This window comes from Boleophthalmus pectinirostris, unplaced genomic scaffold, assembly GCF_026225935.1.
Source record: "Boleophthalmus pectinirostris isolate CB_2022bp ecotype Guang Dong unplaced genomic scaffold, ASM2622593v1 HiC_scaffold_17, whole genome shotgun sequence".
NCBI lineage: Eukaryota > Metazoa > Chordata > Actinopteri > Gobiiformes > Gobiidae > Boleophthalmus > Boleophthalmus pectinirostris.
This window is the reverse complement of record NW_026571115.1, coordinates 34,099,336-34,120,050: the sequence shown is the minus strand read 5'-3', so window position 1 is coordinate 34,120,050 and position 20,715 is coordinate 34,099,336. Positions and strand designations below refer to the sequence as shown.

The window sequence follows — 20,715 nt, the reverse complement described above, 5'->3', positions numbered from 1 at the left end:
TCTGTCTCTCGTCCGTCTCTACAAAAGGACACCTGTCTCGCAGACTCTAGGGACTGTTTGCCGTCAGCCCCACCTACCCCCACCTACCCCCACCTATCCCCGCCCACTCACACGCGACCTCCTGACCCGGGGTCGAGCAGCTGTCTCTCCGCGCTCTGTCATGTAAACGCGGTTCTTTTATCAGGCTTCGCCTCACCACACGGGGACTATTTTCAGAGGGAGAAAGCCACAACAGCAGAAGTAGAAGCAGGAGAAGTAAAAGCAGCCGTGGCCTTTTCACTCTCGTCTTCCGGAGCGTTTCCGTAACAGGAAGTGTCACCACAACAAACGTGATGTTAGATGTTACTACACCGGGAATATTTCAATACACACATCAACTACTACAACTACACCTACAACTGCAACTGCTATTACAGTATTTCACTACAACAGGCCTGTAGTAGTAGTAGTAGTAGTAGTAGTAGTAGTAGTAGTAGTAGTAGTAGTAGTAGTAGTAATAAAAGGAGTAGTAGTAGTAGTAGTAGTAGTAGTAGAATAGACTTGTAGTAGTAGTAGTAATAGCAGTAGTAGTAGTAAATGGAGGAGGAGGAGAAGTAGTAGTAGCAGTAGTAGTAGTAGTAGTGGTGGTAGTAGTAGTAGTAATAGTAGTAGTAGTAGTAGTAGTAGTAGTAGTAGTAGTAGTAGTAGTAGTAGTAAACGGAGGAGGAGAAGTAGTAGCAGTAGTAGTAGTAGTGGTAGTAGTAGTAGTAAAAGGAGTATAGTAGTAGTGGTAGTAGTAGTAGTAGTAGTAGTAAGTAGTTGTAGTTGTAGTAGTAGTAGTAGTAGTAGCAGCAGCAGTAATAGTAGTAGATATAGTAGTAGCAGCAGTAGTAGTAGTAGTAGTAGTAGTAGCAGTAGTAGTAGTAGTAGTAGTAGTAGTAGTAGTAGTAGTAGTAGTAGTAGTAGTAGTAGTAGTAGTAGTAGTAGTAGTAGCAGTAGTAGTAGTAGTAGTAGTTGTTGTTGTTGTAGTAGTAAAGCAGCAACAGTAGTAGAAGTAGTAGTAAAAGGAGTAGTAGTAGTAGTAGTAAAAGGAGTAGTAGTAGTGGTAGTAGTAAAGGTAGTAGTAGTAGTAGTAGCAGTAGCAATAGTAGTACTAGTACAAGGCTGGCATTACTATTATTAAAAAGAAATTGTAGTAATTGTCGTAGTTCATAGTATTTTATATTTGAAGTAGTACCTCTTTGAAATAGAAGTAGTTTGTTAGTAGTAATATTATATTAGAAGTAGGAACAGTAATACTGAGGAAGGATTTAGAATATTTGGTGTATTATTCACGTATAGAAGAAATGTGAGATAGTACTATTAGTAGTATTAGTAGTATTAGTAGTATTTGTATTCTGGTATTAGTATTAGAAGTAAAAATAGTCGTTCAGGTTAGGATCCAGTTTATTGTTTATTATTCGGGATATTTGTCCACTGCTTTGAATACTAAGACCTGATATTATTATACGTCTTTTACACTTTAACGTGAGACTTTGAGAGGAACTGAAGCTTTTTCAGTTTGTGGTCAGAGACAGAAACACTGTGAACTCTGTATGTGGGTAAGTTTCATGTTCTGTCAGTTCCAGAGCTCAGAGGTTTCGGTCTTGTGGTTCTACGACCTACATATAAACATCAGGTCATTTGCAGCTTTTACAAAAACTCACACGAGCTCAAGGCCGTTTTGATTTCACTTCGTACGACGCAGAAAACACGAGTGAAATAAACAAATAAGCAACATCAAAAAATCAAAAACATAACGTGTGATTCAAATGAGCGCTCAAGTACTTATATGAAATACGAAAACGACTTATAAATCAAAGAGAAATAATAAACACTTAAACGTCAAACTGAGTTCCACCAATTGTCAGCCTTCTCAACAGTTAATTATCTTATTTATTGCCTTAATTGGCGTTAATAGTTAAAGGTTGTATGGAGGATTTTTTTTTTGTTTCAAACTGTCAGTGAAAGATTAAAATACCATTACAGAGACGCAGCAGCTTTGTAATTATGACGACCAAAAAAAAAAGAACGAAAATCTATCAACTGTGGACGTGTTGAGGCCAGATAAACATCAGCCAATAAAAAACGAGGCTCCCTCATTTTCTATTGGCTGTTAGGTTGTCAATCAAACTCCCTAGTATAACTGACTCGTTGGAGCGCGGGGATTACGTGGTTTACGCGGCGGTTCTTAGAGGCTTTTTCGGACTGTCGCTTCCTCGCATTTCGCACAAAGTTTGTTGCGACGGCGGACGAGAATCCACGACCGGTTCGCCGCAAAAGAAAGTCCATTTTTGAGGTCGGTGAAAGAAGAAGAGAAGAGGAAAAGGAGAAAAGCCAAACTGAGGTGATTCTTGGAGATCTCGTCCAGCGATGGCGCGACCGAAGCAGACGAAGGGTCTAAAAACTGACGCGTCGGTCGCTGAATTACTTCTAAACAGGTCACTTCAACAGTAATTCTGAATGTGCACAAGGACTGTCGCTGTATTTCTCTTCCCTTAAAAAAATCCTCTATACAACCTTTAATTAAAAAAAAAATTCAAGTTTTGGACATTTTGTCATGGTTCATGTTTGTAGTGGTTGTAGTTGGTGTTTTATTTTGACATTTGTTTTGTCTGCTTGTAGTTCTGAGTTTGACTTCCTGTCTTGATTGTTTGCCCTAATGTGTCTCACCTGTGTGTCATTCATGTGTGTCATTCATGTGTGTTCTTATGTACCTGTGTGCTCCTTTGTCCTTTGTTGGTTCATTGTCATTATGGCTGTCATGTCTGTTTGGACCTTTTTTGTGTTTGGTCAGGCAATAAGAGCAATCACATTATCAACTTATAACGAACCAACCAATGCATTATTTATAAACCTTCAAACGCTGAAATTTTATGATTTAGTCGACCTTTACACTCTTAAAATCATGTTCAAAGTAAACAACAATCTCCTGTCGAAATCGTTACAGAACATGTTCAAAATCCGAAAGAGCCGATATGAGCTCAGAGGCACGACCATGTTTATTAAAAAGAAAATCAGAACAAACATTATGAAATTTTGTAAATCTGTTGAAGGGGTGGAGCTCTGGAACAACTGTACAGAAAACCTAAAATTGTGCACCACTTTCTTTCACTTCATAAAGAAGTTTAAATGTCTATCTCTGGACAGATACATGAAATATGAGACTTAGTTTTTGCTGTCGGACTTTGTTGTTCTGTTACTGATTAGTTTGTTTCCTCCTGCTGTATTTTTGAAGATAAACTGGTGTCAGGATGAAGCTCTGACAAAGGAATAAAGGGTAAAGGCAGAATAAGCTTAAGCTTCAGCCTGCACCTTTTCGGTCTGAATATGTTAAATATGACTGTTTATGAATTAAAGTCAAAATATACCTGTGACCGAAATAAATAAATAAAAATAAATAATACGGTTTTATTACAGAACTTTGGAAATGCAGTTTTGTATTTTGGGTCCTACTTCTGCTCGAGACGTGACACATTAGATTTTTCACACTAAGTTCAGCCCAAATACGACACAGTGAAATCAACACAATCTGATCCCCAAACATCCTGGATCTTATTCTTTGCTCTTAGTTCATTTTATAATGTTTTATAGAAGCATCGGATCGGGACTCGATACCTCAAAATCAAAGGACTCGGACTCGGGGGCAAAAAAATAGATCTAGTTTAGACCTGTTTTAGTCCTGGTTTAGACTTGGTTTAGACCTGGGTTCAGTCCTGGTTCAATTTTGAATTAGTCCTGGTTTAGACTTGGTTAAACCAAAAAAAAGGGGGATATAGCCCAAAATGTGAAAACGGGTAAATATCTCTGTGTAATCCATTTATTTTAACAAAGTAACTGTAATCCAATTACCACTCACTGAAACAGTAACTGTAACTGAATACAGTTACTCATCATTTGTACTCTGATTACATAACTCTGGTACATGTAATCTGTTACTCCCCAACACTGTTGATAGGGTATTTTGCAGTAAAAAACTCCATCCAGAGTATTTTACAGGATAACTGCACATGTTTTTAACACTTCTCTGTTCACTGTTTCATGTTATGATCGATGTGTGAGTTCTGCCTGTGCCTCTTGGCCTGATCATTTTTGTCAATGAGAAGGTGTTTTCAATTGACTTACTTGGAAAAATATTGAATAAATTAATAAAAATTATAAAACCACTGGGACTCAATGCATATGTCAGCAAATATTCCCACAAAGGAGCACATTTTTACAAGACTGTGATCAATATGAACAGTTTTGGGAAGATTACTTTTAAAATGTAATCCCCTACAGATTACAGATTACACACACCAAAATGTAGTTTGTAACAGAATCCATTAAATTACTTAAAGTGAGTAATGTAATCTGAATACTTTGGATTACTTGATTTGCTGTAGAGAAACAAAGACGAGGAAATCTTCACTTAAGAAGTTTTGTCTGATAAAATAAAATAAAACGTCTTTATTTAACCAAATTAAAAATATTATTGATAGAAGACGAGGAGACACGGTCTGTGCAGCAATGGATTAGTTTAGTTTAGTCCTAGTTTAGTCCTGGTTTAGACCTGGTTTAGACCTGGTTTGGTCCTGGTTTAGATCTGGTTTAGTCCTGGTTTAGTCCTAGTTTAGATCTGGTTTAAACCTGGTTTAGACCTGGTTTTGACCTGGTTTAGTCCTGGTTTAGTCCTGGTTTAGACCTGGTTTAGACCTGGTTTAGTCCTGGTTTAGTCCTGATTTAGACCTGGTTTAAATCTGGTTTAGACCTGGTTTAGTCCTGGTTTAGACCTGGTTTAGTCCTGGTTTAGTCCTGGTTTAGACCTGATTTAGTCCTGGTTTAGTCCTGGTTTAGACCTGGTTTAGTCCTGGTTTAGTCCTGGTTTAGTCCTGGTTTAGACCTGGTTTAGTCCTGGCTTAGACCTGGTTTAGACCTGGTTTAGTCCTGGTTTAGACCTGGTTTAGTCCTGGTTTAGTCCTGGTTTAGACCTGGTTTGGACCCAAAATGTGAAAACAGGAAACTACTGCCGTGTAATCCATTTATTTCAACAAAGTAACTGTAATCCAATTACCACTCACTGAAACAGTAACTGTAACTGAATACAGTTACTCATAATTTGTACTCTGATTACATAACTCCGGTACATGTAATCTGTTACTCCCCAACACTGAATATGAGTGTTTATGGTCCTGTTTAGGAGTTTAGATTTTCAACAAAAAGGTGAAAGCGACAGAAAAACTGAAATAAAGTGACTGTAATGTTATAGGAAAGGGACGTGTTTAACAGTGAAAAATGAACTTATCTCTTGTAATCAGCTCTTTTTGTTGAGATTGTTAAAATAAAGTCATATTAAAGGGTAACTCGAGTACCAGAGCCTCAAGAAATATCAAGTCCTCATCACCTTTTGAGCCCCGTCTGAAGATGTGTCGAGGATCAGCGGGTTAAACATGGACATAATCTACTGTTTGTTTGTCTGCGTGCGTCTCTGCGTGTGTGACTGTGTTTCTGTGTGTGACCTTAATCCAACTTTTTGGCCCAGTTTCCTGCACACAGACTTTACTGGGTATTCTCCAGCAGAAATACCTCCTCGTCTCCTCTTCTTATTTTGAAAGTGTGTTTGGCCTGACCTGATCTGCCAGTGCCCAAACCCAAACCCTCCGATGGAATTCCAACCAGTCCTGTTGATGGTGAGATCGTAAAACCACACAATGTTAGACAATATTACGGGGCTGCCTCACCTTTTTTTTATTGACACGTCAAAGAATAGAAGCTAAATTTAGACCAAAAAAATATAGCCCAAAATAAGAAAGGCTTAAAAAACAGATCCATATGGGGTATTTTATTAATTCTGGCTTGATTTGGAAAATAATTAAATGCAGTGAAGTTTTACACACAAAGAAAGCAAAGATAAAGGTGTGATCAGTCTAATCTTTGACTATTGTGTAATTTGGACCTTGTTAATCTTACGGTTGCCACGTAACAGAACTGGAATTACCGCTATCTCCTGCTCGGGTCCAACCAGGAAACAAAAATGACAAAAATAGAAAACACTAGAGCGAAATTCCTATTCAAATCTTAAATGTACTGGTTATTTTAGAGAAATTTAAAAGTCATATGTCACACAAAATTGACTCTTGTGAAATTTAAGACTCCTCAAAAACAGAGCTGGAGTTGTGTTTTGTTTCATTCACGTGTTTGAGTCACACTTTATTATTCGTCTGTCTACATCTCCAAAGATCAAAATGTTCTGTTCCACTTTGTGATGTCATTAGAGCTGTGCAAAAATATTGAAATATCAATGTATCGTACCGTTAAATTTGATGATACAATATCGATATCATGGGCTGCTGAGTATTTTTAGATACACTTTATTGAATTATTTTATGCAAGAGCTACAGTTGTGTTGACATTTTCACAATTTAGAGTAAAATGGGTGTTTTTCATATTAATTTTATTTATAGAGCACTTTTCATTTAAAAAAATGCAACACAAAGTACTTTACAGTGATTAGAAACAATCCCACATTTCATTCCACCCCCCACAAAGATAAACAGTTTGGTTTTGAGATTATTATCTGTGATGTGATTATATTTTTTTAAAACTATCTGGAATCTGGAACACAAACTATCTGGAATCAATACAGTAAAGAAAAAAGAAATCCTTAGTGGATTAATAAAGACTTTTAGTATCTCAGCCATAATTTAGAATTTTATTTATTACAGAACTATATCGAATCGATTTGAAATATATCTGTATCGAAAAACATATCGTATCGTGGCCTGTGTATCGAGATATGTATCATATCAGCACTTTTCAGTGATGCCCAGCCCTAGAAGTCATGAAGTTTTCAAATGAACATCTCCTTTTACCTTTTCTTTAGAGCAAACATAATAAACTCAGGCCCGTGAGATCATATCAAATCTGTATTAGAGCTGCCCACCGGATACAGATAGACTAGAGAGACATAATTTATTTAAAATTTTGTTATTATTTTATATTTTGCTTCTTCTGGATTCAATGTTTTTATGCAAAACTATTATTAAACATTTATTTTAATAAGTTAAAAGTTTTAACATTACAGAAAACATGCAGATATTGTTGAAATTTTCCAATAAATATTATAGTTTGGCCCACGACTTAGTCCCAGTTTTTAATTTTGGCCTCTGTGAATTTGAGATTGACACTCCTGCTTTAGAGAGAGACAATTCCAGGGCGGAAATCATCCAAATGATTGTAGTGAAGGTGTGGAAGCACAATGGAGCACTTCCTGTATCACCACATGACGTGAGCTACAGGTCGAGGATTCGTTCACTCGACAGTAGGCGAGTACTTTTTTATATAACAGATCAGAAAATAGCGTAATATGGGCCATTTAGGCAAGTACACAGCCTCATTTTAAAGTATAGGGCTGCATAGAGTGACTATGTTTAGAAAATGTATTTATTTTATACATTACTGAGGTGTGATTGCAACGCTACACAATCTTATTAACTCATTGAAATCAGCCTCACTTCAAAATATCTAAAAATCCTTGGAGATCTGACCATAGACATTTCTGACAACGTCTGGGAGCAAATGTTTAAAAAGAGTTCACACTTTATCATTTTACTAAGGTTAGGTTTGCAAAGTTTTATGATAATATTGATCCAAACTGTGACAGATTCCTCCAATTTCCAGCAACTTCATGTTCAGGTTCATCTGTTGTGGTCATGTCCATCTCTGTTAAACTTCTGGAATGATGTTTTTAATATAACGTCACAAATCGTCTCTGCTAAAATTGGACTTTGTGTAATTCCTGCTCTGTTTGGTGAGCCAGTCCACACCTGTACGGAAGCCGAGAGGAGTCACAACAAACGCCGCAACAAATACAAATGCGACAACACAACAAAAAGCCACAACACACCAAAAAAAGCCACAACACACCAAAAAAAGCCACAACGAAAATGACTGCGGGACTCTATTTTAATGCAAACTCCGCAACAAATACAAACGCCACAACACGAACGTAAATGCCGGAACACATTAAAAAGCCACAACACTTTAAAAAGCCACAACACATCAAAAAGCTACAACGGAAGTGACCGCGGGACTCTATTTTCCGACGGACCGATCAAGCGGCAAGTGAAGAAGAAGAACTACAACGTGAAAAGTAAAGGAACGGAGAAGTTGGAAACGTAAGTAAAACTAATTCATTGTTTTATCATTGTTCGTTTCACGTTGTAGTTCTTCTTCTTCACTTGCCGCTTGATCGGTCCGTCGGAAAATAGAGTCCTGCGGTCATTTGCGTTGTGGCTTTTTTGGTTTGTTATGGCTTTTTTTGGTGTGTTGTGGCTTTTTTTTGGCTTGTTGTGGTTTTTATTGATGTGTTGTAGCTTTTTAATGTGTTACGGCATTTGCGTTTGTGTTGCGGCATTTGTATCTGTTGCGGCGTTTGCATTAAAATAGAGTCCTGCGGTCATTTCCGTTGAGGCTTTTTAATGTGTTGTGGCTTTTTAATATGTTGTGTCATTTGCGTTTGTGTTGTGGTGTTTGTATTTGTTGTAGCATTTGCATTAAAATAGAGTCCCGCGGTCATTTCCGTTCTGCTTTTTTGGTGTTTGTGCTTTTTTTTTTGTTGTGTGTTGTAGCTTTTTTGGTTTGTTGTGGCTTTTTTGATGTGTTGTGGCTTTTTTGGCTTGTTGTGGCTTTTATTGACGTGTTGTAGCTTTATAATGTGTTACGGCATTTGCGTTTGTGTTGCGGCGTTTGTATCTGTTGCGGCGTTTGCATTAAAATAGAGTCCCGCGGTCATTTCCGTTTCGCTTTTTAATGTGTTGTGGCTTTTTAATGTGTTGTGGCTTTTTAATGTGTTGCGGCATTTGCGTTTGTGTTGTGGTGTTTGTATTTGTTGCGGCATTTGCATTAAAATAGAGTCCCGCGGTCATTTCGCTTTTTTTGGTGTGTTGTGGCTTTTATGGCTTTTTGTTTGGCTTTTTTGGCTTGTTGTGGCTTTTATTGATGTGTTGTGGCTTTTTAATGTGTTGCGGCATTTGCGTTTGTGTTGTGGTGTTTGTATTTGTTGCGGCATTTGCATTAAAATAGAGTACCACGGTCATTTCCATTGTGGCTTTTTTGTGTGTTGTGGCTTTTTTGGCTTGTTGTGGCTTTTATTTATGTGTTGTGGCTTTTTAATGTGTTACGGCATTTGCGTTTGTGTTGTGACGTTTGTATTTGTTGCGGCGTTTGCATTAAAATAGAGTCCCGCGGTCATTTCCATTGTGGCTTTTTTTTTTTGGTGTGTTGTGGCTTTTTGTTGTGTTGTCGCGTTTGTATTTGTTGCGGCGTTTGCGTTTGTTGCGACCCCTCTCGGCTTCCGTACACCTGGATTAGAGACATTTTATATTTTGTGAAGACTTAAAAAAAAAAAAAAAGTGGGTTCACTCTCTCTCTTTTCAATCTGGAACATGTTTATTGTGAGTACGTGACCTGGTAGTTGTTGTTTTTTTTGTTTTGTGTGTGTGTGTTTTACTTCGTTTTTTGTCTTTATTTAAATATTTTATCCTGACAATGCTGTTATTTTGAAATTGTTTTTAAAAAAATTACACATTTATCAACATCTCTGTAAATGTACATTGAATATTTTTCATCTGTAGTCCCTGGACAGATGGTAAACATGATCAAAAATAGCAATTGTACAAACCAGTTCAATTAGAAGGCAATGAGAACACAAACAAACACTAACAATCATAACCACAAAGTGCACAATGACAAATAACACACACTAGAGCACACAGACAGAACACACACACTCAGGTAGAGAGAGAAAGAAAAGGCATTTTGTCTTTGTGTCTTTTTTTGTCATATATATTTTATTTTGGATTTATTTTTTTCCTATATTGTGGTCTTAGAGCCACACCACAATGCCACAAGATGTACAAATATACAAATGCCACATTTAAACCCCCTCCTCCCCATTCCCAACCCCCGATTCGCCCTCCCCACACCCACCCTTAACAGACACTGAAAAAAAATATAAATAAATAATATTCAGAAAAAAAATAAAAATAAACATAAAAAAAAGTAATAATAAAAAAAATAATAAAATAAAAATATAATAGTAATAGTAATATTGACCAAAAAATAATAATAAAAATAAAGTAACAATAATTACATCAATAATGATGCAAACGAAATATATACAAATTACATACATATACATACATACACATGAACACACACACACATAACAAATACATTAAAAATAAAATAAAATAAATAAATTACATATTTAAGTATATGTGTACAGGTGTCCATGTTTTCCAGAATATATCTTGTTTGCCATTTGGTTCATAAATTGTCTTGTGTCTTTTGTGTTTTCATAATTTTGTCTTTGTGTTTTAGATGGAAAGGACATTTAAAACAAACACAAACATAAAAAGGAGTGCAAGAAGGAAACAACAAGAAACGACAACACATAAACATGCATGGAGTGGTGGATTTGTGTTTACTTATTGATTGATTGGCGGGTATTAATGTATTATAAGAACAATCGAAAGAAAAATCCACAAACTATAAAGGTCAGAGGTCAGTTATGGGTTATTAGTATTTTAGTTCATCATATCTCTGTTGCAGGGTTTCAGAGGACGTCACAACATTTTATTGGCCAATAATATTTAGTACAAATGAGAGGGCAGCTAAAATTATTACTGTTAAAATTGTGTTGTAGTCAAATACATAAAATGCAAGTTCAGAATTTGTGGATTTACTTTTTGGATATTTTACGGCAGACTACAGCGTCATCCATGAGGAGATCTGAGAGCGTCACATCATCACAGTCAAAAACATGACAAAAATGAACAGTACTTTTTACACAGAAAAAGTGGAGGGTTAAAATTGACTCTCACAGAATCAGTTTTAACATTTTCTCAGGGTTTATATGAGTCCAATCTATTCTGTTTTTGGAAATGTTAATTAAGTAACACAGGACCAAAGTTCCCACAGAGGTGTTTTATTTTTACACTTTATTTTCGTTAATTTAACATGAAATTATGAACAAAACTGGTTCAAACTGGTCTTCTCTGGTGGGAGTTTGAAGTGGTGGGAGGAGCCAAATTAACACTCAGAGATGTTGAATTAACTTCAACCAGATCAATCCTGGCCAATAACACCAACTCAAACCTCCATTTAACTTTCAAATAGTTAAAATAACAATTTTGTGTTAAAAACAACACTGAAATATTTTACACTGAAATTTTAACCCTTCAGTTTCTGCCGTGTACCTGTTCACATTTTAGTGCAGAACAACAACAACAACAACAACAACAATAACAACAACAACAACACAACAGGCCCATTGAGCCTGTCACAAACAGCCGGAGCCACAGTTGGCTCGGCTCCAGCCCAAACAGGAGCCGCTGTGTCGGGTTATTAACGCTCTCTGGGCCTATTGTAATAATCACAACTGTAATAGGCCCGTGATGATCCTCCACGGGGCTCGAGGACATTACCTGTTCTTACGTCAGTCACGCGCGTGGCGGCATTAGGACCGCGCTGACGTGCGCGCTCTGGTCCTTTACGTGCGTGTGCGTGTACGTGCGCGCGCGCGCTGAGCTGAGGACGTGCGGGGAGGAACGCGCCTGAGCCTGAGCCGCACCGGAGCACCGCACCGCCCCGCAGCACCGGAGCCGAGGAGGAGGAGGAGAGCAGAGGAGGGGCCCAGCATCACTCAACAGTTTGCCCGCTCTGCTCTGGAGCACGTCCGCCCGCCGGAGCAGCTTCACCTGCGGACACCAGCGCCGGGCTGCGGCTCACGTAAGTACTCTCATCCCAATATGGAGCTTTATCTCCGGCCCGGACACCGGCCACCGGCGCCTGTGCGCGGCTTTCGTCAGGATGTGGTGTCGCAGAACAGTCGTGACAAGTTGTGACCTGAGCGGAGCTGAGCCGAGCGGATGCGGCTCCACAGACCGGGTTTATCCACGGCCGTAGATCCATCCACGATGCACGGACACGGACACGAACCGCACCAGGACCAGGACCAGGACCAGGACCAGGACCAGGACCGCGCGTCTTCATCATTTTCATCCAGAGCTGCAAAGTTTGAGCCTCCCGGTGTCTGCGCGCGCGGTGCGGCTCAGGAGCGAACCAGGGGCGTTATGTATAAATAATATAAATATATAAACAGGCGATTGAACGGGCCTGGTTGTCACTTTTCCCTCTTGAGTCCTGCCATGACACATAAACTGCTAAGCTACATTTGATTGGTTTTGCTAACAGCTCGAGTGTCCCTGCGCAGACCCGCGGGCATCATCATCATTCTGTCTAAATAAGTCCGTTTAATAAGCCACAACTTCACTATGTACCTACGGGCGCATTTTTATGAACGAACCACGACACCACGATACACAACACACATTTTTAAAACATTAATTATTCACGATTTGGCCATGTATTTTCTTTTCCATTCATCGTGGTCACTCGGTCTTCGGGAGGGGGTCATTAAAACTTTGCTATGCTATTTTTAACGCTTCGTATTATATCGCATACGCTTTAATTTAATTAGTCTAACTTAACTAACGTAGTTTTCAGTCAATTTCAGTTTTACCAAATGAATATAGGCTAAAATAAATGTGTATTATTTGTTATTGCTTTGAGCCTTTTCATTTCAGAAGTTGCATAGTCACAGATTGATCCTCGGCGCATTTTTTTCGTACAAATTAAACCGAAATAGTGCTTTTATTCTGAAGTGTAATTGGATATATTTATAGTCAGAATCTCCAATGGGGTTATTAAGGTCAGAGTGAACCGTGTGGCCACTAGATGTCGCCAGAATCAACGCAGCAGCAGCAGCAGCAGCATGGACATTTGAACGGCGGAGCGGTTTCGTCATAAAAATTCGACTCCTTATGACATAATCAGAAAAATAGGCGTTAATTAACCGGATAGTGCCAAATAATCGACGAAAATAAAGGTGTGGAATGGGGTGGTCTTCTCCGGTTTGGTCCCTTGGGGATTCCGTAGCCGTATTAATTAATTTATTTTTAACAGATGTGCAGCGTTGACGTAAAATTGTGACTCGTTAGCGTCTGCCGTGTTTAAAAATAGTAAAAAAAAAAAAAAAAAAGACAATTATTCAAAATTATGTGCTATTTTGGCTTCTGAAATGTTCATGTTTTGGTCGATTAAAGGTGTACTGTGTAAATTTTAGTTGGGATTTATTCAATTACAATTTAGAATTTTCCATTTAAAGCCCCGCCGTGTAACTTTTTAGCCAGAAAATTTTAAAAAGTATGTGTTTTTTTTTTTTATTTTGGATGTTTTTATGTAGCTGAAAACGTGTATTTACTGTGAGATCCACAAACTTATGATTTTATTTGACTTGGAGGAGGGACTCGTTCCGTTTGATTCCGTGGAAATGTTGTTCCTTTTCCTGGAATATTCCGCACGAAGCTCATTTCCATTGAAAATATTCCGAAGTGTGGCACTAAAGTGGGAATAAACACATTAACTCTGCCCACAGCCGCGTTTCAGACAGAGATGCTGAACTGAACGGGATTTGGAGGACTAAAGGGGAGAGTGAGGGTGAGGGAGGGCTAAAGGGGAGTGTGAAAGGGAGGAAGGACTAAAAGAAAGAGTGAGGGAGGACTAAAGAGGAGAGTGAGAGTGAGGGATGATGAAAGGGGAAAGTGAGAGTGAGGGGGGACTGAAGGGGAGAGTGAAAGTGAGGGAGGACTAAAGGGGAGAGTGAGGGAGGACTAAATAGGAGAGTGAGAGTGAGGCAGGATTAAAGGGGAGAGTGAGGGAGGACTAAAGGGGAGAGTGAGGGAGGACTAAAGGAGAGAGGGAGGAGGAGGGACAGGGTCTGGAGGACTAAAGGGGAGAAGTGAGGGAGGAGGAGGGACAGGGTCTGGAGGATCAAAGGGGAGAATGAGGGAGGACTAAAGAGGAGAGTGAGGGAGGACTAAAGAGGATAGTGAGGGAGGACTAAAGAGAAGAGTGAGAGTAAGGGAGGACTAAAGGGGAGAGTGAGGGAGGACTAAAGGGGAGTGTGAGGAAGGACTAAAGAGGAGAGTGAGAATGAGGGGAGACTAAAGAAGAGAGTGAGAGTGAGGGAGGACTAAAGGGGAGAGTGAGCGTGAGGGAGGACTAAAAGTAAGAGTAAGAGAGGACTAAAGGGGAGAGTGAGGGATGACTAAAGAGGAGAGTGAGAGAGGACTAAAGAGGAGAGTGAGAGTGAGGGAGGACTAAAAGGAAGAGTGAGAGAGGACTAAATAGGAGAGTGAGAGTGATGAAGAACTAAAGGGAAGTGTGAGGGAAGACTAAAGAGGAGAGTGAGAGTGAGGGAGGACTAAAGAGGAGAGTGAGGACTAAAGGGGAGAGTGAGAGTGAGGACTAAAGGGGAGAGTGAGGGAAGACTAAAACGGAGAGTGAGGGAGGACTAAAGAGGAGAGTGAGGACTAAAGGGGAGAGTGAGAGTGAGGAGGACTAAAAGGAAGAGTGAGAGAGGACTAAATAGGAGAGTGAGAGTGATGAAGAACTAAAGGGAAGTGTGAGGGAAGACTAAAGAGGAGAGTGAGAGTGAGGGAGGACTAAAGAGGAGAGTGAGGACTAAAGGGGAGAGTGAGGACTAAAGGGAGAGTGAGGGAAGACTAAAACGGAGAGTGAGGGAGGACTAAATGGGAGAGTGAGAGTGAGGACTAAAGGGGAAAGTGAGAGTGAGGGAGAACTAAATGGGAGAGTGAGGCAGGACTAAAGGGGAGAGTAAGGAGGGATGGGGTCTGGAGGAGTAAAGGGGAGAGTGAGAGAAGACTAAAAGGGAGAGTGAGGGAGGGCCAAGGGGAGAGTGAGAGTGAGGAAGGACTAAAAGGGAGAGTGAGGGGGGAGGAGAGGGCCTGGAGGACTAAAGGGGAGGGTGAGAGTGAGGGAGGACTAAATAGGAGAGTGAGCGAGAACTAAAGGGGAGAGTGAGAGTGATGGAGAAGTAAAGGGGAGAGTGAGGGAGGACTAAACGGGAAAGTGAGGGAGGACTAAAAGGGGAGAGTGAAAGTGAGAGAGGACTAAAGGAGAGAGTGAGAGTTAGGGAGGACTAAAGAGGAGAGTGAGAGTGAGGGGGGACTAAAGGGGAGAGTGAGAGTTAGGGAGGACTAAAGAGGAGAGTGCGAGTGAGGGGAGACTAAAGGGGAGGGTGAAAGTGAGAGAGGACTAAAGGAGAGAGTGAGAGTTAGGGAGGACTAAAGAGGAGAGTGAGAGTGAGGGGGGACTAAAGGGGAGGGTGAAAGTGAGAGAGGACAAAAGGAGAGAGTGAGAGTTAGGGAGGACTAAAGAGGAGAGTGCGAGTGAGGGGAGACTAAAGTGGAGAGTGCGAGTGAGGGTGGACTAAAAGGAAGGGTGAGGAGAAAGGAGGGGCGGGAACTAGAGGACTAAATGGGAGAGTGAGAGTGAGGGAGGCCTAAAGAGGAGAGTGAGGACTAAAGTGGAGAGTGAAAGTGAGGGAGGACTAAAGAGGAGAGCTAGAGTGAGGGAGGACTAAAGGGGAGGAGTGAGGAGGAGAAGGCTAGAGTAAGGGAGGACTAAAGGGGAGGAGTGAGGGAGGAGGAGGGACAGGGTCTGGGGGACTAAAGGGGACAGTGAGGAGGACAAAAGGGGAGAATGAGGGGGGAGGAGGGGCCGGTTCTGGAGAACTAAAGAGGAGAGTGAGGGGGAGTCATGGAGGACCAAAGGGAAGAGTGAGGGAGGAGTGAGGGGGGAGGAGGGCCAGGGTCTGGAGAACTAAAGGGGAACTGTTGGAAATTACAAAGGTGACTGGAGGCGACACACATCCGGATTTAGATGTTTTTGATCAGAAAGCTGCAAATCTGCGAGTTTGCACTAAAATTGCCAAAAGAAGAACAGATTAGGAACAGTAGGTGATACTATTAAAATACAATATAAACAGTTTGACTTGACTTGCTACCCCCAGAAAGTTAATAAAATTTTTTTAGATTTTAGGATGATGTAATTTAAAAATATATGTTCAATTAATATAAACAAATGAATGGGAAAAAAGTGCCATAATATCTTCAAAAGTGGTCGACATGGGTTATAATCTTTAGAGTGTAATCTGTAAAAAGGCCCCACCTGCCATAGAATGAATCCTGGTGTTTCTGACTTTGGCCATTCTTAAAATAGACTCAGTGGAAGTACCTCTGCTGCTTGTGTACTTTAAGGACCTGGCAAGAGTTCAAAAAGGTTTTTAAGATGATGTCTTCCTCAAGTGATGAAGATGCAGGAGGAGGGGCGTGGCACCTCAAGGTTAACAACTCCACAACACTTGTTAGATGATGTAAGATGTAGAGGGAAAATGACCCCAGTAGGTGGCGCTCAGATATATTTCATCCCTGTGACTGTATGCTTTTTTTTAGTCAATGTCATCTTAACTATAAGCTGAAGATTATTTACTATGTTAACTTTTTTGCTACATTACCATAAATACCAAAGTAATAAACACTACACTAGTAATAATTTCTAGGTCATTGTTATAAACTTGGACTGATATTTCTTCGGAAACAACGAGTTAATTTAATGAAATGGAAATGGACCAATTACAGTTTTTCTTCCAGTGGTATCTGGGTAAATTAGTGACTCCCCCTGCAGGCGCTGAACTAAAGAAACACTCGCAGGGCCTTCGATGGCTTGAACGAACATGTGCAATTCAAGTCAATGTTTGGGTGATTTTGAGATTGACATTTGTCTTGACCAATCATATTTCATTGAGTTATGGGCAAGATCATATCAGGACATCTTCCGGGCCTTCGCGAATACCCTGTGATAGCAAATATAAGCCAGACCACAGCTTCAAAAAACAAGCTGGACACCTCTATTTGTTTTGCCTTTGTATTTGAACTCAGACGGGATCCAAGCTCTGGTTCTTGGGTCTTTCTCTTTCTTCTCCTTCTTGTGGATATCATGATCCTAGTGAAGGTCCAGGTCCACAGTTCGAAACTGATGAATGCACAAAAACATGATACAAGTCTGTACACAGCAACCTGACCAACCTGATGCGATGTGCAGTAGTTTTATAGAGGGGAGTAGTATTGTAGAGGAGAGGGAGAGGAGACTTAGAGTATCAAAAACGAAAGTGAAACCTATAAATCATGTAAATTAACATTGTTTTCACCAAATATAGCATTTTCAAAATAATAATGATCTAAATTTGTTGTATATTAGCAGTTAGTACCCATAGATGTAAAAAGCTTCCTATTTAAATGCATTGCAAACAACAAAATATTCTTGTGATTACTGTATTTTCTGGTCTATAAGTCGCTCTAGAGTATAAGTCACACCAGCCAAAAAATGTGTAATGAAGAAGAACAAAAAATATATAAGTCACACTTTTTGGAGGAAATTTATTTTATAAAATCAGAGACATTTCATCTTGAAAGTTAAATTATAGTAATAACAATAGAAGAGAGAACAGACTGTTAATGTCACATATGAACAGTTCTTCAGATAAACTATAACATAAACAACAGAACAGAACAAGTTTACCAAACTCTCCATCTCACTCCAAATCACTAAATCCATTCAATTCTTCATCCTCGGTGTCACTTCTGAGCAACTCCACGACCTCCGGAGATAAACAGAGCGTCGCTTCCTCTTCTGTGTCGCTGTCGTTAGACTCAGCATCAGTTCCAGTTAGAATTATTCTGGCCTTTCTGAATCCCGACAGGATGGTTTCGGTGTCACTGAAGTCCAGACTTTGTCCGTCCATCCAGTGACTTCAGGAAAGTTTCATGGTGCATCCTCCTGGTGTCACAAGTTTCTTGCTCACTCCAAACTTTCTTTCTGCTGCTCGATTTCCGTTTTCAGCTGCAGATTTTGCTAAGTGCAGTTTGTAATCTGCAAAATCTGATTTTCTTTTTCGGGGCATTTGTGTCAGTCTTCTCAGTCGTCTTTATAAGTTTGTTTAAATTGATACAGAAGTAATGGTTTGATCGACTGACGTGATACAGACAGGACAGAGGCTCTTTCTGCAGGAGACATGCGCAGTAGAGCAAAGTGACAGTGGTGCAGGAGGAACAGGAGCAGCAGATACTGACACACAAGACTAGAGCCTCTCGCCGCTTCATTTAATATATAAGTTGCACCAGAGTATAAGTCGCAGGAAACACCCAAACCATGAAAAAAAAGTGCAATTTATAATCCAAAAAATACGGTATTTGTAGATTTTAGGGATGGGACTAGACACAATTTCCACAACACGAGACAAGATACAAGGACCACGAGAAGGAGACAAGATGAGATTCTAACATAATATATACATTTCACGTTTCAGTTTCCAATTATGGCCTTAGAATTTCTTATTTACTTGATTTCATATTTTTGTTTCCATTCTACTTCTGCGTTTTGGAACTGTAAGAGATGTAACTCAACCCTCATCAGATCATTTTTCTCATGTGTGCACGATCTTGTTGCAATTTTGTCTCACGAGATCTTGCGGCACGAGATCTTGTACCGTCCCAAGCAGATTTCGACCCCTACAAACATGTTCTGAAATGTATTTGTCAGTTCACATTTCCAGTCTCGTCTCTCCTTTCTCTCCCGGAGAAGTTTAAAAATGCGAACTTTGCACAGGATCCTATTATACGAATCGCAAATCAAATCACAATCGCAAAGCCTGTCAGAAGAATCACAGTTGGATATTTTACCTCACATGGCCCGGCCCTATTTCACAGCCGAGGAGTGGTGAGTCAGTAAAAGCAGTGTTCCAAATCTTTTCCGTAAGTAGGCCGAGGTCCAGACACAGGTGATGAATGGAACTGCAGAGGAGCGTCCTGCTTATTTGGGAGTTACGTAATATTCCAGCGCAATAGAAATGTGTTAGAAATTGTGTCTGTCTGTTCTGGCCTCCAAAGACCTCAACCCTCCAGAGAAATGACTTCAAAGTTTCTGTTTTGTCCAGACAAAAGTATAACCAGTGTTGTGAAGGTGACTTTTAAAATGTTTTCCCCGACAGATTACAGATTACATACCCCAAAATGTAGTTTGTAACGTAATCCATTAAGTTACTTAAGGTGAGTAATGTAATCTGAATACTTTGGATTACTTGATTTGCTGTAGAGAAGCAAAGACGAGGAAATCTTCACATAAGAAGTTTTGTCTGATAAAAGAAAATAAAAAGCCCAGACTTTACTGAACCATATTAAAAATATTATTGATAGAAGAAGAGACATGTCCACACAGCATGATTTAGTCCTGTTAAATCCTGTTTTAGTCCTGTGGTTTAGTCCTGGTTTAGTCCTGGTTTAGTCCTGTTTAGTCCTGGTTTAGTCCTGGTTTAGTCCTGGTTTAGTCCTGTTTTAGTCCTGGTTTAGACCTGGTTTTAGACCTGTTTTAGACCTGGTTTAGATCTAGTTTAGACCTGGTTTTAGTCCTGGTTTTGTTCTGTTTTAGTCCTGGTTTAAACCTGTTTTGGTCCTGTTTTAGTTTAGACCTGGTTTTAGTCCTGGTTTAACCTGTTTTAGACCTGTTTTTTTAGACCTGGTTTAGATCTAGTTTAGACCTGGTTTAGTCTGGTTTAGACCTGGTTTAGTCCTGTTTTACCTGTTTAGACCTGTTTTAGACCTGGTTTAGACCTGGTTTAGATGTAGTTTAGACCTGGTTTTAGTCCTGGTTTAGACCTGGTTTTAGACCTGTTATAGACCTGTTTTAGATCTAGTTTAGTCCTGGTTTAGACCTGGTTTAGTTTCTGGCAATGAGTGGAATTACAAAAAAAAAAAAAAAAGGCCCAAAATGTGAAAACAGGAAAATACCGCCTGTGTAATCCATTTATTTCAACAAAGTAACTGTAATCCAATTACCACTCACTGAAGCAGTAACTGTAACTGAATACAGTTACTCATAATTGGTACTCTGATTACATAACTCTGGTACATGTAATCTGTTACTCCCCAACACTGAGTATAACAGATAGGCTCCCAAAATTTGACAACTGAAGAAATATTTGTATGCGAAAAATATTGCGCTTTGACCTTATTTGTCAGTTCCTGTGCTCTGCCTTTTTATCATGAGCCAAAAATAAGGAGTCGTGCAAAGACAAAAGGCAGTAACAGTGTATGTTTTGTGATTCATAAATACGTTTTGTTTTAAAATCCAACCTCTCACCTCCTTCTTTTTGTTGCGGCCTTGGCACAGGGTCTTAACACATTAAATAAATAAACCTTTGTATTCAATTATACTTTATAACCTTTGTGTTCAATTATAAACAGGAAATTCAAAGCTCTTCTATTTCATTTCAAACAAACACAACGATGACTTGAGCTTGGTGACGTTTTTTGTTTTTTTTTTTTAAGAGGGATGGAAGTCTGGAGAAAATCTAACAAATAATGATCATGTCAGTTTCTGCCTTTGGCCTTTGCACGACTCCTTATTTTTGGCTCATAATAAAAAAAAGCAGAGAACAGGAACTGACAAATAAGGGTCAGATATTTCTTTATTACACCAACTAATCGTCAAATTTTGGGAGCCCTACCTATTATACTTTTCTGTGGACAAAACAGAAGGGTTCGGTCAAGTGGTAACGGAGGGAAACATGGGCAGATTTTTTACATTCAAATGTCTCTTATTCAGAAACTAGAGGAACTATTGAAATAAGTAAAGTATCAGAATGTAGGAAAGAGTTACACTCCAACAGGGTCAAGTTAAACCTGTGATATTCTTTCAAGTTGTTGACAAAAAATTTAAAAACTCATGTTGGTA

At 39.5% G+C, this 20,715-nt stretch overlaps 1 protein-coding gene across 2 annotated transcripts in view; it reads left to right on the top strand.

Annotated features, from left to right (window-relative positions):
• Nucleotides 1-11,616: 11,616 nt before the first annotated feature.
• Nucleotides 11,617-20,715, top strand: part of slc16a3a (solute carrier family 16 member 3a) — a 51,050-nt gene continuing 41,951 nt past the window's right edge. For both annotated transcript variants that reach the window (XM_055152623.1, XM_055152622.1), the window contains exon 1: nt 11,617-11,790. The gene's annotated coding sequence lies outside the window, so the exon portion shown is untranslated. The remainder of the gene's footprint in view (nt 11,791-20,715) is intronic.